General features: G+C 40.4%; 1 long non-coding RNA gene across 1 annotated transcript in view; it reads left to right on the forward strand.

Annotated features, from left to right (window-relative positions):
• Positions 1–2,610: 2,610 nt before the first annotated feature.
• The window catches only part of LOC113965084, a 37,964-nt gene continuing 14,991 nt past the window's right edge, over positions 2,611–25,583 (forward strand). The window contains exons 1-2 of the long non-coding RNA XR_003533428.1: positions 2,611–3,038; positions 4,335–4,451. This is a non-coding gene — a long non-coding RNA (uncharacterized LOC113965084). The remainder of the gene's footprint in view (positions 3,039–4,334; positions 4,452–25,583) is intronic.

A 25,583-nucleotide genomic window follows, 5' to 3' on the forward strand; every position in this document is an offset into this window, starting at 1 on the left:
TCTTAGATGCAAGTAGGTTATTAGTCTCAAGGAATAGCTGTCAGACACTTCCCCAGGCTGGAGGCCAGGGAAAGGAGACACCGTGAATGAACTCATTCCCTCTGAAGTTGTTCAGGTAAGACACAGTCACTCACCTTGGACATTTCTCACTGTTGGGGTACAAAGTTCTCTGAGAAAAGAAACATTTATTCACTTCTGGGGTTAAACTGAATATGACCCTCCTGTTGAGCTCATCTGATGCAAACTCATCATGTGCAAACTTTGCATGACTTTTCAGACATAAAGTTGTACAAGAGTTTGGCTTGAAAGGGACCTTAAAGCTCATCTAGTTCCAACCCCCCTGCCATTGGCAGGGATGTCACCCACTAGATCAGATTGCACAGGATGCCATCCAACCTAGTCTTGGACATTTCCAGGGATGCGGCATCCAAACCTTCTTGGGCTTCACCACCCTCTGAGTAAAGAATTTCTTCGTAACATCTAATCTAAACCTGCCCTTTTTAAATTTAAAACCATTACCCCTTGCCTGTTACTATCTGCCCATGTGAAAAGTCCCACCATGGTTTTCATAAGCCCCCTTAAGGTACTAGAAAGCTGCAATGAGGTCTCCTCAAAGCCTTCTCTTCTCCATGCTGAACAACCACAGCTCTCTCAGCCTGTCTTTGTAGTTCCTTTGCTTCGAATGCCTCTCGGCTGAAGGAGGGAAGGTCTGAGGAGTTTTTATGCCTTTCTCAGGCTATAGGAGGCTGAGCGAGCTCAGCTCTGTCTAACCATGACTCTGCAACATGGATCTGGTGGGCAGTTTACTCCAACAGAGGAGGTTGTTAGATGTTTTAGTTTCCTCAAATATCTTATTTTCCAAGCAATTTGAGCTGAAAAAAAGAAAAAAGACAAATATTCCTTATGAAACTTAAAAATGTAGATTTTTCTCCCTCCATTTTTTTTTTTTGGCTTTACTTATTTCTAATAAAAGGGTAAATAATGAGAACAGCATTAAAAGTGAACAAAAGCAAAGGTTTGCCACCAGAATTATGTTATTTTACTACTTTTTACAAATATTTTTAATACTTCCAGGTTTAATTATTTTTTTAAGAAGTCAGTCAGTTTTGATATGAAATAAACAGTTTTTCATGAACAATTTCTGGTCATCTGGCTGGAAGTCTTTCCAAAGGGCCAGTGACAAGCCATATCTCTTGACTGAAAGCTTGTGTGCCTCATCGTGTACTTCTGTGGTGCTGAGAGATAATGAGAGTTATTGAAATGATTACATTTGGAGGCCTTCTGTGTCTGTGGCTTGTCCATTGACTGCAGCTTTCTGAACATCTTTTGTCTGAAACCATAACAGCCTGTTTACAGAGGCCCTTTGTTGTGTACCCCTGTGCAGTTTCAGATTCATTGTCTGCTTCTGTTTTGGCTGTTTAATGTTCACTGATGGAGAGGCAATAAAACTGAACAAAACAAAGATGTGCTGTAGCTAGTTAGTCATGAGTTTAAAATTCTTTAGGATTTTGGAGACTCTTCCAAACTCAGTCATTTACCTCTATTTGCTGAATTTCTACTGGACTTTTTGGGAGTGCAAACAAGTGGAAAAGGATAGGTGTACTTCAAATTCAACTTGAAATCCCCAAATAATATGGAGTGTGGGATCTAGAAAGCAGAATCCCATTCCAGGCAAATATTTGCCTCCTGGTATGAGGCTCCTATGTAGTATTTCTAATTTACTGAGGTAGTCAAAAGGCAGTGTCCCCTCCAGGATTCAGTCTAGCTGGTGTCATCAAGCTTAGGATCAGTACTAATCACACGAGTAAAGAGAAGTATGGTCAAATGATATCATTTAAAATCATTTTGAAATATTCAGGAAGGATCTTTGGAGAAATGGGAGCTTTACTGCCCTTCAACAAAAGCTTCTTCCACTTTTGCAGAAAGCTGCAAAATAAACACAGGTACCTAAAATTCAGCTATGAGAACCTTGGCCTTCTGACATAAACATTTTGGTCCCTGAAATAGAAGTTTCTTTCCATCTCTTTCCTGTGACCCTGAAATACTGCGGCTAGCTGATGGTGCAGAAAGAACTGCTACAAAGAAGATAATTTGGAATAAGAAAGAGGGCACAGCCCTCATAATCAAAGAGTAACACCTAATGCTCTGGGGAACAGCGAGTGTTGCCAGTTCATGAGGTTCATGAATTTTGGCACAGAATGGAAGGACTGAGCTACAAATCTTTGTCTCCATGTAAAGTCACATGAGGAGCACCAAGGCATCACTTCAAACTACCCTGAAATTCCAAGTAATGGTTAATAAACCTTAACTGTTTCCATTCCACTTTTGTCTTCTGATGCTCACAAGCATTTTCCCAAATTCTCTCAGCCCACTCCTCATCTCCCCCCTTTTCCATGTTTTTATGCTGCCAGATGACAGTTTCCCTTCTTATCCCAAGAACATGATCACCCCTTTACATTTAACTGATTCATTGGTATTTAATGATTCTGTGGCTGTTCAAATCTATAATGATTATCCATTAATTGATAAATTTTCTTCATCGCGTAGGATGAGTTAGAGGGAGATGAAGTGCGTCAGACAGTTTGACCGCATGCTGGTGAGGCAGTGGTGCGACACCCAAGGGACACCTGCTGCTCCCCTACACAGAGACCTGCTTTCTAAGTCATGCCTTAAGCGCTGTGGCGGTGCACAGCACAGAGCCAGTAAGGTGACAGGGCTGGGATGAGAGGGAGCAGGATGTGCTCCCTGCCCTGTGAAGAGCAGGGACCACGGCAGGGGCCCCTCTGGCGCCACACGGCTGAGGCCCTGAGGAGAGGCACGGGGCCCCTCAAAATGGCGCCTGTCTCCCCTCATGTCTCCCAGCAGGAGCCGGCCTGTCCCTTCAGGCACCTTTTGGCATCGACTGCAAACACCAGCCCTGTTCAGTGCTTGAGCAGTGCTTGAGTGCTTGGAAATGGTGCCAGCAGCAGGAGGAGAATTAAGGTTGAAAGGAAGCTGAGGATGGCATGTTCTCTTCCCATCGGATGGGTCCTTTCATGGTACATGGAAGTCATGTTACCCCCTCCCTGTACGGTGATTCTGTCACCCTTCTTCCCCCACCCCATACCTCACTGGTTTGGGGTCCCCCCATGGCAAAGTTGTTGTGGCTTTCTGCAGAGCCATGAGGGTTTTTGTTTTCACAATGCTCGTAACCAAAGAATTATAAATTGCCACAGTTCTTCATGGTGGGCATTGCTATTAACCCCTTGTCTTCTTTTCTCTCAGCATTCCTGGTGCTGGGTGCCTGGTTTTAATCCACACTGTGGCTTGGGGGAGCAGGCACCCAGGCATCCACAGATCATATTTTCATTAGTAAACTCAACCAAGGTCCATGGTCCAGTTGTCCATATTGCTAAATTGACCCCATCAGACACCCCCTGCAGCACTGCCTGTGTAGGGCTCACACTTGGCAGGTGCCCAAAGGCACAGATGTGTTTTGGGAGATTGTGTGGGGAAGGGTAAGAGATTTCACTGGTGTGACACATAATTTGTGCTGAGCCAGGCAGCCTCAGGAGGCCCCAGGTGTGTTTCCATGTCTGTATGAGCACCACCAGCACTCCCACACGGTGCCGTTCCCTCCAGCAGCTGCTCTTGGCCTCTCCCGATGACCACAGCTGTCTGCGAGGGGAGCACTACGGGCTCACGGGAGCTGTGTCACTGTGATCAGGTGTTAACCAAAAATATCTGTGCTGTGAGAAGGTAGCTGTGCTACTTTCTGAACACAGCCCCTGACAGCTGGGCCGCTTTGGCTTGGTGCCACAGATGTCCAACATGGTGCAGAAGCTTCCAGGTGTCGGCTGTGCCAGTAGCAGCTAGGATGGCTGCCAGGCTGGGCAGGCCTCCTCCTCCCCCTACTGCTGCCTGCACTGGGTGTTACTGGCAGTGAGAGGTAAGTGCATGCTCCAGAAGGAAGCTGTCCAGCTACGGTGGACAGGTGAAGAGAACATCCACAGGCTGAGTAATTTTGTTCAGCCCAAAAGACCAGCCCCTGGGTAGTTGCTGCCTGGCAAACATAAGGAAGACAGTTTTCTCTTTGATGTTAGTGGAAATTACATATCAAGGGGAGAATGTGCCCCTAATTAATCAGAAATCACTGTCAATGAGTCACGGTGTTAAAAGGATTTTGGCCACTTATCCTTCACTTTTCAGAAACACCCCGTTTCAACATCAGGAAGGACTTGCTTGAAAGCTACTTGAACATAGTCAACATCACTGAGGATATTGCATGTATGTTTGTCTCAATTTAATAGAGAAATGCATACTCAGATTTAAATGCCTTCTCGATTTATTTACAGAAGAGAAAGGGAGGAAGAGGACATTGAAGACAAAACATGCAAAGAAAATCTCAAGTCAAGTTTGATTTTAAATAGAGCAAGATGTTATGAGAAGCTGTATGGTGAGAAACTGTACCAGTAAGTAGAAATGCCAGATTGTTCCTATACCACCACACACATTTTAGGTAAATATAAATAGCACAAGTGTAGCATGCCCATGGAATTCACTTGCTCCATGGCTCTAGCAGAAACACAGCAAGGTGTTAATATCTGTGTAGACATTTTGCCTGGGTGATTCTGCTGTGAAAGGCTAATGCTAGTTTCCTCTTTCCATGGGGGGAGTAGAGATGGTCCACTTAACAGAAGTTCGAACATTAGGAATAAGCAGTGGGGAGAGAGCTTTTATGGACAGTAGCCAGGCTCAAGGAGGATAGTTTGAACTACCATTTGTTATAACTGGATTCTGTGCTAAATCCAGGAATTTACAAGCTAGTCTGCAGGGGACTTGAGTTGACTTTGACACCAAAATAGGAACGACTTCTCTCCTTGATCAAAACCAAATCCATGTAACTGTAGCCACTGGTTACAGTACCCATTGTTATAAGTGCATAAGCTAATTTTTCTCAGTAAGGTAGAGAGTAATTTCATTACTCCATGTGTTGATTTTTCTTAAAAGAATTTGTAAATAGTTTCAGAAAAATCCACAGTTCCAGCAGAAGATTGTGACCCTCCAACAGTGCTATGGTTTTTATTTGTTTGATTATGGTGCCAGTTGTCTTACAGTGTGATGGGACTGAAAACAAGAAGAGTCTGATGCCAAAATCACCTTATGCTCATGATATTTTTTTTTTTGCTTTGTTTGGTGAAAAATTATGGCTGGTGAAAATACTAGATAAGTCAAGGATGTTTATGATTCTTCCTTCACATACCATGTGTCTCACAGCTGACCAAGAAGAACTATTTGAAACAGAGGACTAAAAGTTTCTGCACCACTTTAGGGTATTCTAACTGCTCTTAGCTGTGTTGAGCATCTCCAGCTGTGGGGGTGACTACACACCTATTAAGAATTAGACTGATATCTATTTTGTGTGCTGGCAACTGTCAGAGTAAACAGGTAATCCCCATCACCATCATTACTGCTTTATGTGTGGACACACACTCATGCATGTATATTTATATGTGTGTATACACACAGGTATTTTGAGATATGTAAGTTCTTATGTTCCCTCCTTACCTTTCTGATGGTACCATAACACAATCCTTAAGAACGTTCTCCTACTCCCATGCCTGTACTTAAGCAATGTGAGAGAGGGGAGGAACAAAGCTCTTCTGAGTGTAATACTAGTATGGCATTAATAAACCTTGTCTGCCAAGCCTGATACTCCTGCGACACTGTAAACCTATCACTTTGGCCCAAATTCACAGTAGAAATCAATACCTAAATATCTTTATTGATATTGGGAGTCTTTAGCCTCCCAACAACTTCCTAAATCAAGGATGGTAGCATTCTACTACCAGACAGGAGTACCTGCATTAATGAAATTATCAGATCCCAGAGACACAGAGGCCCCAGACTGATTTCCCTGGTCTCACCTGTCTGCTAATTTGTTTATAACACCAGGTCATTCTTGATTTATATCACCTTCAATCAAGTTATATCCTGTTGAACATCAGCTTCTCTTTAGCTGGCTGCCAGCCTGCCAAAGTGATAGCTTCAGTGGCAGCACCATGTAGGTGAGTTACAAATACAGTAGCTGAAAGTACGGCATCGTCCTCTCCATTGTATTCTTTGTTGGATTTGTGTGATGCATCACACAGTGGCTGTGTGTAATCTGGAAAGGACCAAGCATGTGCTCGTGAACTGGATGAGCTCTCTGTCTCAGTAGGACTTATTTCTTTTCACACAAAGACATGTAAATTTAAGGTGCATATGTATTTCAGTCTTGGTTGAGGCCATGCTGATGTATGCAGTGTGATTCTGGTATGTATTTTGTGAGGCCAGTGCACCTCTGCTCTCTCATCTGAAAAGGAAGCAGTGCTAAGAATTCTCTGTCAAGGGTGACTGCAAAGATCAAACATTTTGAGGGCTGGGAAAAGTAATATTAAGAATATTTTTTGTTTAATAGAAAGCAGACTTTTTTTTTGCTGTATCCCTCAAAGTCTATTGCCATAAAAGACAAAAAAGTACCATGGTTCTGTAATACAGTATGTGCTAGTACACCTCGAGCTACTTAAGAGAAAAAGGAAGATATGTATGGAATACTTTGTACATGATATATCCTTGGAAGTGCTTAAGGGGATAATCCAGTCTCTTCCTTTCTTGAAGAATTGTAGGGCACAGTTCTTAAAGTTCATGATCCGTATAATATATGGGGAAGGCAAAGAGAAATTAGGGTATTTAGGTAGCAGTTATTCAATCTGATGTTTTTGGAAAGAGCGATCATTTCCAAAGAGAGGAAGATGTTAAGTTCCAACGTGTCTGAGCAGATAGATTTTTATGGACCACTCTTCAGGGCTGAATACAGGAAGAAATTATTTTTCTGAGAAGCTGACCCTAGCCTGGTGTCTGAGCTAAAGACCATTAAAGCTACTAGGCAGGTTTTCAACTTGAGTAGAGTTTAAACTGCAACTTTAATTCTCTGTATGGAGTATGGAGATTTTTTGATTAATACCAAAATTTTAAATTTTGTCATAAAATAAAATAGATTTTTTTGAAAAAGACACCAACAGAAGTGCTAGAAGACAGCCAATCTAGTTACAACACTTCTGTCAGCAGCCATTCTTTTGGCTCCATAAGGAGCAGACTCCATGGTTCTGCTCTTCCACATAGTTCTGATTTTAATAAGAACAGGAGGTATATAGAGAACAGAACATTTTCTGAAGGGGACCAGTACATGCCTCAGCACTAAAAATGTAGTAAATTAACAGTCTTCTCTAAGAACTGCTCCTTTGTATGATGGCAGCTCAGTGTGCTCTATTTCCTACAGAACCAGAGTTTATGACTAATATGCTGGTCAGATGTTACACGTACATTCATGCCAGTGATGGCAGTAACAATGGAGATGTTTTCCAAGCTTTACACAAATTTTTCTTTCCATTTCTCTTTAAAAAAAAAAGTTAATTATCAGTCCACCTCAAGCACTTTTTTCTCGTCATCTAACCGTCACCAACCCCCTCAGCACCCGTCAAGCTGTGTGGAATCTGAGATTCCAAGACCTAAAATCACGTGATATCCTCTTGGATTCATGTTTAATGTGGAATCTCAGTCTGAGTAAGGCCTCAGGATAAAGCATTTACTGACAGGGGGATGGCAAGGCAGTCAGGATTGTGTAGGCGTGCAGAACTGAGGAACCAGGGCTGCTCAATATGTTTTTAATCAAACTAAGAAATACAGCCATTGAATGAATAGAGCTGATTGACATGGGGAGTTCCTTGTTCTCCCCTTCCATCTGCAGCCTTTTCAGTAGCAGAGCAGAATAAAGAAATTTAAAAGGAGACTGGGACACGTATTTTCAAAGAAATGTTATACAAAATAGAAGCAAAATCCTCAATAAAAGAAAAATTGTTCTTTTGCTACAAAAAGCCTAATAAGGTTTTCCATGTTCTTTCCACAGAAAAGAATCAAACCCCCTCTCACAGTTTCCAGTGAACCAGTGGAAGGTTCAGTAATGGAATAGCTGAAAAAAATTCTGAGTAGAAATTGTTTTTCATTATCATTCTGACAGGAAAAAAACTGCTAGAAAAAATCAGCTGTCCCACTGCTTTAAAAAAAGAAAACAAAAAAAAAGAAAAAAATAGAATTGGGCTTTGAAATGTCTTGATGATGAAAAGGGAGCATTTCCAAGGGAAAATGCAGCCCTGATCTAATTATGGAAAGGAGTTCGCAGCCACACAGCTCTGACCTCATCACACCATGCGGGATCAGGCAGAGGATTGTCTGCACTGGGTAGGATGTGGGTAGCCAAGAGTTTGGGTAAAAGAGTGTTTCTGCATTTCCACATACCTGCTTTTTCTCCCATCAGCATGTTAACTGTGTATCCAGGTATAAAACATGGGAACAAAGATAATGGATGACCTTGAGGATAATTAAACTGAAATCACAGTGGTCTATTCTGAAGTAGGGAGCTAGGCAGAGGAGTTGTTTAAAAATAGGTAGATGGCCTACTAAAATAAATATAACAAATAAAAATATTAAAATTAAAAATAAAAAATATCCATGTCTGCATACCACAAGCTTAAAAATAATAACAGGTGACAGCAGAGTGTATGACTGTGGAAGGAGAATTTGACATAATAGATATTTCTGAAGAATGAGGGAGTGTCAAAATTCAATGGGATATTGTAATACGTACTATAATCTCTAGAGCAAGGATGGGTTAGGTTACAGAGTGAAGGGGAGGAAGGGGACTCTGCAGCTGCAAGATCATTCTATATAGACAAGAATTCAGTAGGTGAAGAAAACCAGATAGTAAGATATTTATCTATTAATGGCTGATAAAAGAAATTGTAAGTTAGGAGTAAATAAAAGGGACCATAGCGTAACTCTGAGAAACCTCCTCTGGGTAAGAAGCATGCCTAAGAGTAGCATGCCAATATTCAAATTCATAGAGGAAGAATTTTCTAATAAAAAATACAAGCTGAAACAGAGAAGCTAGTGAACAAGCTGTAGAACTGTGAGTAAGGATATTCAGAGCGTTAGGCTGAGCAAGGAATTTTTTTCTGAGTAACTTATAGTGGTCACAAACAACATACAGTAGATTTTAAAGTCTAGGTTGTCTAATGACTGCCTCTCTAGCTTCCCACTTCATACCCTTACTTTATGCTGAAGTATTTTCTAAGATATTCTTCTTTCTGCTATTCCCCTTCATATCTTCCACAAAACAATTATAACAACAATCCAGCTGTTTTCTTGCTGCTGTTGATATGTGCAGAAGACTCCCACACCACTGTGCAGATGATAGACCAGAATGTCCCAAAGCGTCCTTGAGCTGCTTAAACTCATATCTTGCACACGCTGAAATCAAGGAGCTAAAGTTAGGAGGGCTAGGAGGCTACTCCACAGAGGTTAAGATCAAACATATGCACAGAGTTCTTTGTAGGGAAGGATGTCCAAATGTCATGCAAAAGTTTGAAAAAAACCCAAAACCCCAAACCCCAAACCCCTGTATATTCACAGTCACAACAAAGATTATTTGTATTTGAAAAATGATGTGGCCAGAGCCTGATGCACAATGGCTAATATTCCATAATTAGGTTAGTCTTACTGGCTCTCTCCTGAATCCCACAAATATAAAAATTAAATTAAAAGAGTTCAGAACAGATTTTCTGTAACTCTAACTTCTCGTTCTGGGTCCTAAGTAAGTAGGTGCATGGTGTGCCTCATACAAACTGGACAGCAAAGCCAAGCTCCAACAAATAACTACTAACCCACATTTCAACCAAACTCATTGGTATCAGTGGAAGTTTTGTCTTAACAGTGAAAGTGGATCAGGTTCCATTCTGGGCTAATCTGTGAATGCTTGTGGTATTGGTAGAGTATCCTAGGAGGATGAACATTTTTTAAAAGTACAGGAAAAGGAGTCAGGAAGAAAAGAAATAGTAGTAGCTTTGAAAAATATTTAAATTAACTCCCCTTCCCAAGTTCTTACTTCTTTTTGTTCTAGCAAACCATCTATTTACTCAGGGAGTTTTCATCAGAGTGGTTTTTGCATATACAGGTAATTAGTTCACTGCTTGTCCTAAGTTTGGCTATCGAGTGATACTCCAAGATTTATTCCTCCTATGGACTAACAAGCTGGAAACCTTGTGATAAAATGAACCTTCAGGAGCAACCCTTATAAAAACATGAGGTTATCTTTAAGGAAGTGATTAGATTCCTTTCAAGTACTGCAAGTGAAAAACAGTCAACCTGAGGTCCTCCAGTTAATGAATTACATTTCTAGAATTTTGTTCCCCAGAACTCAGATCCAAAATCACAACTTCTGCCAGCCCTAGGGCTGCATTACGTTTCTGTGAAAATCAGAATAATTGCATTGGCTTTACAGGCAACACATGCAGGCTCATAATGATGATTAAAAGATGAGACTTTTCTATTAAAATGTTTTCAAAGGATTGGCAACATTTTTCCACATTTGTAACATGTAGGAAAATTCTTTTGTCATGGTCACAAACCCTTAGAATTAGGCAGGTATTCAAAACATGTCCTGGAGACGTGGGAAGGATAAATTTTTGCATGTCAGTTTTATTTCTTCTTTCATTTTGTTTTGTTTTACTTGCTATTTGTGCAGCTTCTTGATGCTAATTTGTGGTTTTCAAAAGCATAGTTATGTAGTTAATTTATAGAAGATAAACAATCGATTAAAAAGCTAGGTTCAGTCCTATGTGTACTTAGTCCTCAGGCTTCCAGAGAAATTTAAATGGTCCAGAAGTACAAATTCCTATTAAAAAGTTGGGAATATGCTGCTATTTTTATAACCTATTCCCACATCTTATTATTTAAGTAATTGTGTCCTCACCCACCCACCATGTTTAGGAAAGAAAAGAACTTTGCACAGTTGCATTATATATGACCGGGAAAAAAGAAGAGGGAAAATTTAAAAAAAAAGGAAAAAGGAAAAAAAAAAAGAAGAAAATAAGGCACACAACCATAGGACTGCAGAAGAGAAGAGATAGCCTCTAGTTCTGGAAAAACTTCCTGTTCCTAAATAGGTGATTAATCATGTGCTTGAAGTTAAGCACACACTTATGTGCCTTGCAAAATTGGGATATAGGAGGAAACTGTGTGCTGAGTAGAACATCCTGACTTTGTTTCTTAAAACATCTTCTTGTCTTTAAAATCTTGTCCGGTCTGTCTGACTGGAGAATATAATCACAGGACAAAATCGATCTAGGCTCTGGAGCAACTGATTACTGGCAGGTCAGCTGGAGCATATCCTGAGCTTGGGGCTAATTAGTGGAGTTTTCCAGTTGTTAAGGGATCTGCTGGAGAAGACTATGAAACCCAGCACTTGTATTTCTGATTTTATTAGTACTGGGACAGAAATTGGGAACAGATCCTCATTTGTTATATCCATCCTTACTTGCAAGTATCTGAGTGAAAAAAAAAAATTAATGAACAGATTCTTGTTTACATTCTGGTACCTTTGTATAGCTGGGTATAAAGGCCTTCATGTGAGAATAAACAAAAAAATGAAGCTGAATTATAAAGTGGTATAAATAGCTTTTCTGTAGATGTGAATCTGACCTCAAGTTTTAGGAGCTCCAGAACGAAAGAATAACATTGTTAAAAAATAAAGGGTCAGAGAGGCTTACATTCGGGTACCTAATTGCTTTGCAATTAGGCACGCAATTTGCTATTGAGCACACAAAAATAGAAGGCAAAGACTTGCTAGGAAGAGTAGGACAGTGTGATACGTAAAGACGTTTACCCTTAGGTAAATCATGAGTAGTCCTCCTGCAATCAACGGATTGGTGTAAATTGATCCTGGAATAAGATAAGGCTGAGATAACATTTGCTCAAGTTACCTGCCTTATTATTGGAGGGATTGTCGGCTGCAGCTGCTGCAGCACTAGAGGATAAAAGGAGAATGCTTGAGAACTAATTAACAAGTTACCAGCTGAGTGGGTCTCATTATTTTGAAATGTAAATACTTTTGTTGATTAAATCTGGACTATTAGCTCAGCTCTTTGAGCTGAAACAGGAAATTTCATCAAAAGTGAAAAATGAGGAAGCAAGGAGCTTTGTGGTGTTATTGAAATAGCTGATCCTTTGGGGAGTGTCCCAAGAATGTATGGAGAGCTAAAAGCAGGAGCTTTTATGTTTGAACTTACCCTCTGCAACTGGAGCTGTGAGAGGCTCTTGCTCTCTTCAGACTATGCACGAAGAAAGCCATAACTTACACTGACCAGCAGTTACCAAATAGTAAGCTTAATGATAAGACAACTTCCTATCCAGCAGAATCTTGGTAATGTTTCATATAAATGTAAGTTCTAGCACAGAACAGGCAAAAGTTTCTTCTCAGATCCTTACCACAGATTTTTTGTCTACCTCAGATGTCTGGAGTTCCTGTTCATGAACCCAAATTTCTGCACACATAAAAAAGGACGTGTAGTGGATTTAGACACCTTCCCAACTGACTTAAGTAAGAATAATCATTACTTTAAACACCCACTGAAAGGCACACTTTTTTATATAGGAGGTCTATATAGGTTTATATAGAGCAGGGGGGAGGAAAACCATTGAAGTGGGCAAAACAATAATGGGTAACAAAGCTGTCCTTTCAAAAGTTCTGGTTCTGTGGTGTGAATCTCTAGATCTGAAATATGTGTTCAACTTCTGAACAACATATTCTTGATCTATGTCAGGGAGCCAAGACCATAGCATTTGGATTTTGCAATCCACTTTTCTACTGTCTTCTTTCCAGCATAGCAGGAGACTCCCCAGGCTTATTATTACCAGAAATCGCAGGGATCTTCTGTCTACCTTTGAAGACTGTTACGTGAAATACCTGTATATTGAATGACCAATGGAGCAATGGGATAATCTGAAGTATTACTGCACAGCTGTACAGCTCAGCCACCTTGTCAAATTATCATACTCTGGGTGCTGAAACTTTCGCACAGTGAGCAGCGTTTTTCTTAAAGTTTGTGGTGAAGGGTTTGGGAAAGCTGACCAAACTTGCTATTGTGGTTTTATCTCCAGCATTACTATCACGAATTATTGCTCAAATTCTGGATTAGCATTTGTTTTCACTGCAAAGTAAAACATACAAGATAATTTTCGTGTGTGTTTAATACAGCACTAGTAGAGCATTATCCAAAATGACTTATACCCTCTCCAACAATGACAGCTCTAGGAAAAAGCAAATATTGCCACTCCAATAATGTTCGCCCAGCAATCAGTGAGTGGTATACAGCGCTCAGTATGTCTTTGCTGCAGGAATCAACTAGGAAAATGGAGAACTGAGGTCTTCCAATTAGAAATATATAATAAATGCTGACACTGAAGATGTCCACCCTGTGAATCTTTCTTAAGTAATGCATTTATCTGATTCTTAGTCAGTACCACTTGAAACTCCTACTTCAGTTGACCACCTCCCAGTATCCATACCTTCTATTTTAACATTATCTCCCGCATGTGAAAATAGATGTTTGTCACCCTAGGTCCACACAGCATTCACCAGTTCTGCCTCCAAAAACAATCAGTACCAGCTTTATCAGAGGACATAATCCTGCAGCTGGGGAGATATTGAAAATATGCTGCCGGGGAATGTTTTCTCCTATTCCTATGAACTGCATAGTGCCCTGATACAGACTTCATATACTTTGATTACATGACATCCATCTTCTTCCTGCAAACTCTTGTTTCCTTCTCTCTGCTTGACTGATGCTAAGATTGGCCTTCCTGTGTACCAAATCATTGAGATTTGAAATTAAAAGGCTGGAGTCTTGCTTAAGTTCTCCTTCACCACTTTATACTGTTGGTGAGGCAAGGGGGGCAGCAGTCCACTTCACACAGTGAGGACCGGAGTTCCAGCTCTTCTATATCCCTGGAGCACTCAAAGCAGCTACAGATTATTGATGTGAACCCCACACAGTCAGTGAATGAAAGCTAGTTCCGGTTGTTTGTGTCTGCAGTGCATGGGATAGAACTTCTTAAGGAGAGATTCAGCAACCACTCTAAGCAACTCCATCAAGGACAAATAGTTAGTCTGATTCCTACAGATTGTTAGTCTGATTCATGTATGCTATTTTATTATTCCGTTAGCATTCACAAATGTCTCAATATCCAGCATTTTTCCATTACACCCTCTATAATTTGCCACTGCTTCTCCCAGGACAAATATTTGCTGTGGAAAGATGAGTCTGATTATCTTGTATTTAAGACTGTAGCCTTTTCCTTTCCTTCTTTTCTGATAGCTTCATTATTGTTTTTGGCATCTGAGTCACAAGAAGATGTTACACAAAGGGTATTTACAGTATAATGAGGTTCAGTGTTGTTGAAAGCTAAAGTTCATTAGCCTCACATTTAAGACTATTAGAGCAGAGAGGCTGTAGAGAAGCATTGTGTTTGTCATTTGCACTGTGTTTCTGAAAAGCAAACAACACAGATACTCTGGACACTTCCTGGCTTCCCTTCTATCCTGGGAGCTGATTTTCATTTGCAATAGAGTCCAATATTGCAGAATGGAGATTGATGGAACCATTCAGCACAGTGTCAGCAAGTGCACGTCACCTCTGCTCTGACCATCACCAAAGTTACCAGGAGAATGAATCAGAAAGGATTTGAGCAAAAGATGTTGTCGGTACCATAGTGACTACGCAGTTGCTAAGGATGTGATTAGCACTCCAATTGCAGGAACGGGAGAGTTAATTGCTATGTCCTCATTCCATTTCTCTAGGGGAATACCTGTTTGCCAATTCTACGAGACAAAAAACCCCTGCCTCTTGATTTTATAGCATATGAAGCCAGCACCTGTTTGACCCTAAACATCTCCGTTATGAAACTAGAATACGTAACTGTTATCCACTAAGTGCAGCACATACAATGCTAACAATTGCCCTCTTTTTCCATTTTTTTCCCTGTATTTCTCCCTCCCATGCACAACACTCACTTACTTACTCACTTCCCTCTGGAAGTTTGATAGTCTTTTTTTTTTTTATGTAAGTCTGAAATGCAGCTATTAAGCTGAAGAAGGCTCAGGGAAATGAACTGAAATGTCTAGTGAGAAGAAAAATGGCACTGTAAGGATGGGATAAAAAAAACACTCAGGGTAATAGAGATTGATCACTCAATCTGTCCATGCCCTCAAATAAAACTGCGTGAATTTAACATGATAGGTTACAGTTAAGAAGCTGAATTGTTTATGTGGAAAAAATATAGTTTCAGATTATCGTGAGGGGACATTTATTTATTTTGCATATATGAGTCATTTAGGCAGTCCCTTTATGTGAGTGAAAATATGTTTATTTTCCCACTCCCTGCTGTTGTGTGTTCTATTAATATCACTGGTTGCAATAGATGGGTAAACTAGAAACTATTTGGTGTTGAGTTGGTTTTTCACTTTTTCTCTTCTTTTTCTTCTTTGGGCAGCTATTTTTATAAAGCAGTTCAAAAGCCCCCGGGCACTTTTCATACAAGTTTTCCTCCATTTTTAAAACAGGGCTTAACCCTGCAATAACAATCCACAAGAAAGAAGTAGCCTATGAAAGGCCTGTGATGTCTTTTATCCCTTTCAGACAAGATGGAGGTGACACTGTATTTTCCTAGCTTCCCAAAACAAAGCATTGGGCAGTCAGAAGTGGCCCTGCTTCCAGCTGCTTCTCTTTGACTAAAATAAAAAAAAAAGCTAGTAGCTGTCAAAAGAGATGCTAAAGTGAATAGGACAGGAGTGTTTCTGTGAGATACATGGGTCCCTGTTGTTTACCACTAACCACAACTACCATCTCCCCCTCTGTCACTAAGGACATTCCTGGTAGCTGCCACCACAGATGCTGTTGCCTCTTTCCTTATGGCAGAAGCTAAAGGGACACTGATAAATTTGTTCCTTCTTATGCTCCCCATAACCTCTTGGAGTTGTTTCTCTTTGTTCTGCCATTCCTATGGCTCTGTTTGGATTTTAGTAAATTATGGACACTCCAAGCAGGGATCTGGTGCCATATCATGCTTGGCACTGTACATACAGACTACAGTGAGGATACCGAAGAACTTATTATCTAAAGAGATGATGCACAACAGGTTTACAAAGGAAATCAGTGGAGAAAATGAATGCAAAGGTTCCCAGCTGAGCCAAGCAGTTCCCAGATGAGGGAGGTGTCAGACAGAGGAGAGCTCAAAGTCTAGGAGTTGGAGCCAAAAGACCTGACTTTCCAACCTGACTCGGCTGGTTTTGCTCATGTGAAAATGAGGGGGGGAATTAAAGCACCCATACTTGATGAAAAATGCTTTCCCCTTGATGGAGGCAAGGGGATTTTACTGGGGGCTTCAGGCAGTTATCTGTGGGCTCCTGAACTCACATAAACTGAATTGTGCTATTCCTGCTGTCTGGAGCAAAGCAGGATGGCAATGAAAATGAAATCTACTTCACACCCTCAGCCAGCATGACCCAGTTAGCTTGCAGCAGGCATCAATCAGGATGTTTGCCTCTGCCTGTGACTGAGCAGCAAGCCTTCTTTAGTGTTCCTGGCTTGGCTCTTGCTTTGTCCCTCATTTGTCTCCCATTTGTTATGTGTCACTCTCCTTGTGCTCCATACTGTCTAGGTTGCAAGGTATGTGCTATCTATGGGGAAGAGCACTGGCTTTGTTTTAAATGTCACTATACTTTGTCCAGCATGGCCCTGACCTCTTGGTATTGGTCTTAAGAGCTACAGAAATAGAAATTAATACATAAATTCTCCCAACCTAACAATAAAGGAATGGTGGGCTGGTCGTGACCCCATAATGTGTGTGAAGACTCCCTAGGGGTCTTCAACCGTAAGTTGTCACTCCATGATGGAACACATATTTTGAATGTAACCTCACCTGCCTTCTCCTTGTGGGCAAGCGCTTCTGTCTTTTTGTTCTTTCTTGGTCATATATCTCGGTTCACATACAACCCATCTATGTCCTTGCCCCTGCCAGTGGGAGGACAGTAATTTTGAAAGGGCATTAACAGTCTTATCATTTTGTACATGCTTTAGATCATTGAAAGTGCCAACTCTTCTAAGATACCACTGGGTAGTAAGCAAATGTTACATAAAGGCAGAGAGCTACATATTATGCTTCAATGGCTTAGGCAAACAGATAAGAAGACATGGACAAGCTTCCTGGAGAGGGAATCCGAAAAGACCAGCAACAGGGAGCTACAAATAGGAAGAATGCATTCGAAGAGAAAGCAGGAAATTAAGGACAGCTACATTGGTGTCAGTCCTACTTTCCTAAAGTCCAAGGGAGATGTATCAGCATCTACAAATAAGAGCAAGATCAAGACATAAGAACTTATCCCCTCACTGCCTATTGCTTGCATTGAATATGCTGATATTATCTACTTTCTCAGTTACTTTATTCAGCAAAGGAAATAAGCCTGGTAAAATGTGCCATATGTCTTCCCCAGGAACAAGTTCACATCATCTGAGTGTTTTTGATCTAGGACATAATTTTCCTCTGGTGTTACTAGCAAAATCAGTGGCATAACCCTATGAGTCATCCTGTACAGCAGCAGTTTTTGAAGGTGTTCTTCTTTCTAATGCTGTATATCTTTTAATAAGTCTTTTTCCAAAGTCCTCAGGCCCTAGGAAGCCAATTTATAACACATCCCTTTTTAAATGCATGTGCCAGAAACCCATACTTTCAGCATGTCAAGAATGGGAGCTTGACGTTAATTTCTTAAACCTGTAGCTGGGATCCTAAAATAAGCACCAGGTTTTTCAAGAGGGATGAAATTTAAAAGGCTTCAACCCATTATCAAGAAATTATGTATTTGGTCCTCTTGAAAAGCCAGAAAATAAAATAGACAGGGTTTGTGATGCAGGACTCATTTTCTACCATGTGTAAAGTGTTGTACTGCGTTCTATGCTGGTTTCTTTTTAGAGTTATAGCCATCCATTAGAGAACTGGACCAGGGTCCAGGAATTTTCAGCACCTCTTACTGTTGATCAGATCTCTTGGCTGCACTTTCACCTTCTATAAAATCAAAGGTGGGGAGGGAGGGTAAAAATCTAAGGGGAAGAGGGGAAATTATGATGACCAGATTTAGGAAGCAGATTGAGATCTCCTGATGAAAATGAGACAGAAGAGTCAGCAGTTATCATGGGCACCACAATCATACTGGACTAGAATGTGTGCAGGTAGCCTCCCCAGGAAAAGGAGAACTTGCTTTTATATTTATACAGGGATGTAGGTATAATTGTTATAGGACTGCACAGTCCTGATGTAATGACGGGAAAATTGCTCCTCTGTCCTGTGACTCTGTCTTATAACCAGCCCTCTGACCCAGAAATCATTACCCAATTACATTGTTCTGCTGGAGAAATTTCTGTTACTGCTCCAAAAATATGAAAAATATATATATTCTACCTGGCTTTTGGAGAGCAAAATGTGGCTGTGCCTGGAAAATTACTTCTTTGGCAACTATTTATACTAACAAAGCATGTTCCTTCTGTGTGAGCAGATCCCAGGAGGCAAAAGCATTTAGCATTCCATAACTTGGGATCACAGTGGCAAGACTGGGCCTTGGGGTTTTTTGTTTGTGGTTTGTTTTTTTTTTTTCTGTTTTTTGTTTTGGTTTATTTGTGGAGTTCTTATCATGACTAGAAGTCTCCTAAGCAACAAAATGGTAGAAAGAAAAATAGCAACTAGGCTAATAACAAAGCTAAGGGAAATCCCTGCCTGAGTCATCGTAGAAAAGGGAATTAGCAGTCCCCTTGAGCCTTGAGACACTTATTCAATAGAAAAATTGTTCAAGTTTATCATCCTGTCACCTGATGAAGCTGTGGGATATGTGCTTAACAGGTCTTCCTAATTTTAGAGCAAAAATCTCTCCTTGCCTTGCCTCCTGCTTGCTTTTAAAAAAGCAGCATTTTAACAATTGAAGAGCGAGACAGCCCTCTTTTCAGCAGGAGCTAAATTTGTAGAGACCAGATTTTGTTCCCAGATTGGCTTTAAATGGGAAAAAAATCCGGTATTTCTACAGGCTTGCTCTTACTTTTCAAGCCACAAACAGGAGCAGAATCTGACTCTTCAGTCACTTCCATAAGGGCAGCTCCTGCATAGCGTGTAGTTTCTTCATTTCTCTACACAGGCCTCATCTCAGATCTCTTCTCTCTGAAGGATGTGGTTTCTTAGGGCTGACGCTTGCTTTATCTCTAAGCATTTATGCTGATGCCTTAAGCATATTCCTACAAAAGAGAAGATCGTTCAACTGTGTTTCTAGAGCGTGCAATGGTCAGCTCTGAGTCAACACTTCCACAGGAAGCCACAGTGCAGTAATAAGGTGTTTCAGTTTGTCCAGCTTTCCAAAGGATCAAGGAACTCTCAGAACAACCTTTGGCTGAACTCAGGTATGTTCAAAAACACATACCAATTTTTGAATGAGCCACCCTTACTCTAAATGTCCTGCAGGTTCTTTCCTATTTTTGTGGCCTTTCAGCACATACATTACTTTAATCAACATGCAGTGTAAGTTATATGTTAATCTTAGCTCTCCTTGTGTATTACTTATTACATGGCTTCTCAGTATTAGAGCTTCTTTTTTCATCATCCCCTTGTGGTTTTGTTCAGGCCTTTTCATGTTGGTAATGCAATTACCAGCTATTTCTAATAATCCTCATCATTTTTATAGAAAACAATAATACAACCAAGCAGCAGAATTAACGAAGTCTAGTTTCCTCTGAAATTGTGTCCCTGCCCACACACAGTCTGTAACCCACTTCTGCACAATTTCCATCATAAGTGTGCCAAAAACCACCCGCAATTTCCTCTGCTTTTCTCTTGGAGGGGCCCCCCCTTGCTCTTTTCAAACAAGTCCTACTTGCTGATCTCAACATACACCCCTTTCCCTCTTAAAGGCACTAACGTGGGGTCTGTACTCCACACAGTCACCTTTTCTTATGGAGCTTGCAGAACTTCTTACTTTTGTGACCTCTTTCACATTGCCAGTTTGGCTGAAACAGCCAGCTGGTTCACGAGTTATTAAGGAGAGGCTGAGAGATGGACGGTGTGATCTCTCAGACCTTATTTCTTCAGGAAAAGAGGATAAAACCAGAAGGTGATTAGACCCCAAGTGTTTATGTCTATGGACCTGGGTTTTTAGAGCCGTCTTTATCCCATAGAGCTGGTGATTTTGTTGAGGAGTTATTATGTATACTCCTGCATATTATCTAATCATTACATTTTATCATCATCCACTGAGGACAATATAAATGTTTTGGTATAATAGTTGATTTGTCTAGTTGGCCGTGAGAGACTGGGAATTGCATTTAACCAAGGCAACAATTCCCATCTTTTTTAAAAAGCTTGGAAGTTTACAGGGACTTTATCTGACTCCTGATTCCCTTCTCTTAGTGTTCCCTGTCTTGTAAATTGGCACATGTTGCCAAAAGTGCCTGCTGCCCAAGGAGTGGATGGCATGGCTTCCTGTCGGGCTGTCAACACAGTTCTTTTAATCAGTCAGGGATTTGTTGCCGAATGAAAGAAATCTCCCCCAGACATCTTTCAAGTGAATGGTTTCCACAAAATTCCCAACCCAAGTTGCCGTGGGAAAGTGGGTAAAAAGGTTTTAGAAATCAAGCTGTGGTCTCAAGCATGTTAGGATTTACAGGGTCACATCCAGCATTGCTAAGGCCAGGAGAAGGCTGATAATGGACTCAATGGGTGCAGGATTAAGCCCATTGCCACTTAGCTACCATGGTGACAGAAACCTTAGAAATTTCTGAGACACTGCTGGTGTGCTGGACTAATTTCAAGCTTAAATTTAGAATAGTCTGTACAGCCAGTTTAACACTGCCATTTAAATTATAGTCATCTATCTTTTCTCCTTAAACGTATTAGATAATACTTATTTACAATATTTACTAATCTTGGAGGTACATTGTGGTTTTACCAATTCTCATTCTTTTCATCTAGAAAAAAGGGCTGCTCAACAAAGAGGATGATTTCTCTTTAAGCAGCTTCTGTTTCTACTCTTGGTTTTGGAAAAGGCTGTTGTTCTTTAGTGAAGAGCCCTCTGAAATGCTGGCTTTCTGTGAGGTCAGAACTTGTCTCCCGCTCACTGTAACCTCCTCCTGACACAGCATCATATTAATGTTCCTGGTGGGTTTCTCAAAAGCATCTGTGTGTTTTGAAGCTGAGAAAGAGGTGGAGCCAGTAATTTCACCGAGTACTACTGCACCATGTCAACATTTGGGTTTAGTCCTCTAAGTAAAACCCGCTGCACTTCATATAGAAATCTAAGGACTCTCTCAAAAAAATGTGACCTTTAAGCAGGATGTTTTTCACTAGAATACCTGTTAAACATACTATCAAATGCTTTTCATGGTTTTTCTTTGGAAAAGGAGAATGGGAAATTTGCACTACATTACTAAAATACTATGTGAGAAAAATGTGAAAGGCAAAAAATATTGATTAGATCTAGGATGCTATGTGTATAGCATAGACCTGTGTTAGAGTAGACCTATGGTTAGAAAGTTTCTTTTCCTTTGAAGCCATTTCTCATTTTAAAGCTGTGTCTCAGTTTGAATGCTACAGGGTTGTGAGTAGGGCCCATTCTGTGCTCTGTAGTCCATCTTGGTAGGTACCCTTACGCAAGCTGGTTCTCTTTCCCTTCAGTTCACATGTGCTTTGTTGGGTAGTTTCACTTTCTACTAAGAGTAAGACTTTCAGTAGCCATGTGTGCTGCACTGTGTTGACCTCACTGGAGGTGCTGTAGTCACATAAAAAAATATTTTTGCTGTTCAAATAGAGTTCAAAACTAGTTCTGCAGTAGATGTTGTTGTATTTGATGTACAGGGAGGTGAAATAAATGGTGTCTATCCCTGAAAGGTTACAATATGGGAAAGTGCCATATTAGCCTATTCAGAAAATAAAAATACCTGTTCTTTTCTGGTCACTTTTGCATCAACATAGAACCTCCGAGAGGACCTTCATCTGGACTAAAGAATAACATAGCTAGATCAGTGGGACTGACCAGACTGCCTAATTTGAGTGATTCTACACAGTAGGTGTAGGGTTAGAACAAGCATTGTCTCGACAGCTGTCTTAGGCTACAGAACTCAGCTGGAGTTCCTGATTTTCCTTGGTAGATAGTCAAAGAACTCAGTCTTCTGCTGATAATATAAAGTAAGCATACAGTAGATACAATATCAGATTCCTAATAACCTGGACAAAGCCCATACATTACAGATGAAAAAAGCTTCATGACCATCTTATCCATACAGTCGTTAAGGAAGTGACAATTTCTGGAATTTACTCTTTTTTCATCCCTGGCACACTGTGTGTCACAAGATAATCAATGAGTGAACCAGTGGCTGTCTTTGGATCCTTGAAAGTCCATGGGATCCACAGAAGTAATTAAGACAAAACAAGTATATATAGGAAAAATACATCTGCTGAACAGAGTCATAAATATTGGAAAAGGTTGAAAACTGAAGATGAACATACAACTCCACAGTTTGAAGGGGGACACAGAAGAGAAGAGCTTGAGACTTCAATGACTCAGGCATTGAAGGCAGCCATACCCAAAGATGTACCCCAGAGATCAATCCAAGGAGATAGATAGTCTTACATTGTCCATTTCTAACTTCTTGGATTCCACACATTTCCATGTCCTTTAAATAGAACAGGGCTCCTATCAATCTCTTGATCTGTTCTCCTGGCACACACAATGGCAGTCCTATGTGCAGATGGCACCACAGGGGTTTTACTGACTTTTTTCCCTAAAAAACATGTCAAAACTTCTTTTGGATTCACTGCTTCTCCACCCCATCGTTCTCCTACTTCTTCCCATTTCTTTGCTGATTACATTGCATGACTTTTCTCTCACTTGTAAGATATATGCTTTATTTCATAATGTTTCTCATGCACTAAAAAAACTGCTAAGTCAAGCAGTTACCAGAGCTGGAAGATCTTCCTCCAACTGTCACAGCCATCATGTAGTAGCCATCATGTTAACTTTAAGTACAGATTATTATTAAGGAGCTTGTATTACCTTGGCTGTTTGCCCAGCATGTCCTTGATAACTCAGGGTCACAAAAAATGAGTAATACTCTGGTCCTACCCAGTAAAACATAGGATCATAATGATGAAAATGGCCTTAGCATTCAAGAGTCCTTTAAATTTGGCACTCCAAATTACATGAAAAAATGGTTTAGATTGCTTTCCATGAATAATTGCTATTAACCCTTATTCCCCTTCTTGCCTCTTCCCAGGACTGTTATTGATTCCCAGTTGCTTGGATGACAAGAATATCCTTGAATAGTCTTTTAGGGATTTAAGGCACTAACAAGTTTTTGAAATGAATGGGACTTTCTGGGTAGCAGATGAAATACAGCTGGATAGATTTCTCCATGCACAAGTAGCTCACTATCTGCCTCTGAGATGGGAGCAATACCAAATAATGCATTTTGACTGTGCAGACTTGTGCAATCATTTCCCCGATAGAAATACATTCTCCTGGTGTGGCATGGTTTGTTATCCCTGAGTATTTATAGTATTTTCTTGTCAACTGTTTGACACTGAGCTGGCTTTCCCAGATTTCTACATCTAGATAATGATCCCTTTAAGTGTTTTCATAATTATACCATAATTGGTTCAGAACAATGTCACTAGTAACTGGTGAGGCAAACTCCAACAAATTCATAGACAGTTCCAGTATTGCAAGTGTTGATCACAAGGGACATTGTTAATCCCAAGAAAAACTCATTTTCCAAGTAGAAGCTAAAGCATAAGCCCCTCCAAAACCCCATAAAAAGATCTTCATTTGTTTCTAACTAGGAAATTTGGGAGGAAAAAACTATTGACAGGCAAACCTAAACACTTTGCAGAAACAGTGACTGAAGTGAGAAGAGAGAATTTGGGATAAAGTGGCCTATTTCATAGATTCATGTTTTGTGTTTAGGAACTGGGAACACAGGCATAAAACACAAACGTACTATTTGTGTGTTAGATGATGGCAGTGGATGGAGGATACTTGCTACAGTGGGTTGATTGACCTACCCTGGCACTAGTAGTAAATGACATGAAGGCCTGGACTGAAATCTCAGGATGGGAACTTCTCTTATGTGTCTCTGGGAAATAGACCTTTACACCTAATTATTACAGAGTGTGTTGCCTACTCTGTGTTCCTTGATGCCTGCTTATTGCTTGTGCTCAGTATTTCCCTCATTAGTTTTATCCTTCTTCCGCCCTGTGCCTCACTAATCAGAGCTAAGTAACATTCATCAGTAATCCTTTTTCTTCCCAGGACTCTCTCAGGTAAAGCTGTATGGGTGTTTGAGAACAGGAAGTTTGTATTATAAAAACAAGGACCGTCTCCTTTAGACACTCATGCAGAAGAAGCTAAAGATAGGAAAATGGCATTATTAGTCCATATATGACCTATCCATTTCCTCTTTCCCACTGCTAAAGCCATCTTTGTCAGCACAATAAATTTCCAACATTTTTGCAAATTCTCTCCCTCCTCTAGGGATTTTCCACTGCAGTTGGTACTATGCAATCCTAACTAATTTGCTCTCTAAATTACACTGCCTTCATTTGAGGCACTCCCACACAACAGAGTGCAGCTGTGATGGGATGTGCCTTGGGTCAGTGTACTGAGGTGAATTAAAAGATGTGAGGATGACATTACATTTGCTCTTTCTGCTCGCCACTGGCTGCCTTCTGAATAGTGCACTCATATTTTTTGCCAGCTTGCAGAAAAGGAGCGGGTTTTATGAATGCCTACTATGCACGTAAACAGATTCCATGAGATCTGGCAGACAGGAGCAAGTGATGACAGCCTGTCATCACATGATTCCTTTATATTTTATACCAATAAGGATCATCCAGATTTGTTAGAAGACAGATACGTGAAATATAAAATACATTTTAGACAAGATCTTCATTGAGAATACCCAAGTTTGCTAATCCTAATGCCTGGTCATAACCTCTGGTAATTTTTTCTTATTATTTGTCTCCCCTCAGCTGAGTGGTAGTGAAAACAAAGCAGCCTTGGCCAGCCATTCATGTGGAAGGAAATTGTTAGCACAGCATGGGTTCCACTGTGGTATTTGTGTATGATATAACTGGACATCCCATCTAGTCAAGAAAACCCAGCTCTAGATAAAGCCAAAAGAAGACACGGGGAATGAGATAAATCTTATCAGGACCATGCATACCTACAGAATGGTGGCTAAAGGGAATCCAAAACCAGATCAAGATACTTCGATTTCATTCAGAGCCTGACCTTTCTGTCTGAAGTAGGTTCCCAGACTACAATTGAAAAATTGTCTGGAACACACTGAGAACATCTTTCCGTGTTTCTGAATGGGTTTGTTCTGATTAAGGATCCTTAAAATTTTCATACACAGTGTAAGATGTTCAGGTCTGAGAGTTTCCCACTTGGAATAGAATCTGCACAAAAGAATAATGTTTGGAGCATAAGCAGATTATCAAGAAGTAACAACTTGCATTGCAAGTACTTCCCCAAAATGTCATCTGACAGAGGTGTTTTCCACAGTCCCCTCAAAACTGTAGGTTTCTGCTTTTCTATCATATGATGTTCTAAGAAATGAGGCTACACACATTCATTTAATACTGTA

Source organism: Neopelma chrysocephalum, unplaced genomic scaffold (genome assembly GCF_003984885.1).
Source record: "Neopelma chrysocephalum unplaced genomic scaffold, ASM398488v2 Primary Assembly neopelma1_44, whole genome shotgun sequence".
NCBI lineage: Eukaryota > Metazoa > Chordata > Aves > Passeriformes > Pipridae > Neopelma > Neopelma chrysocephalum.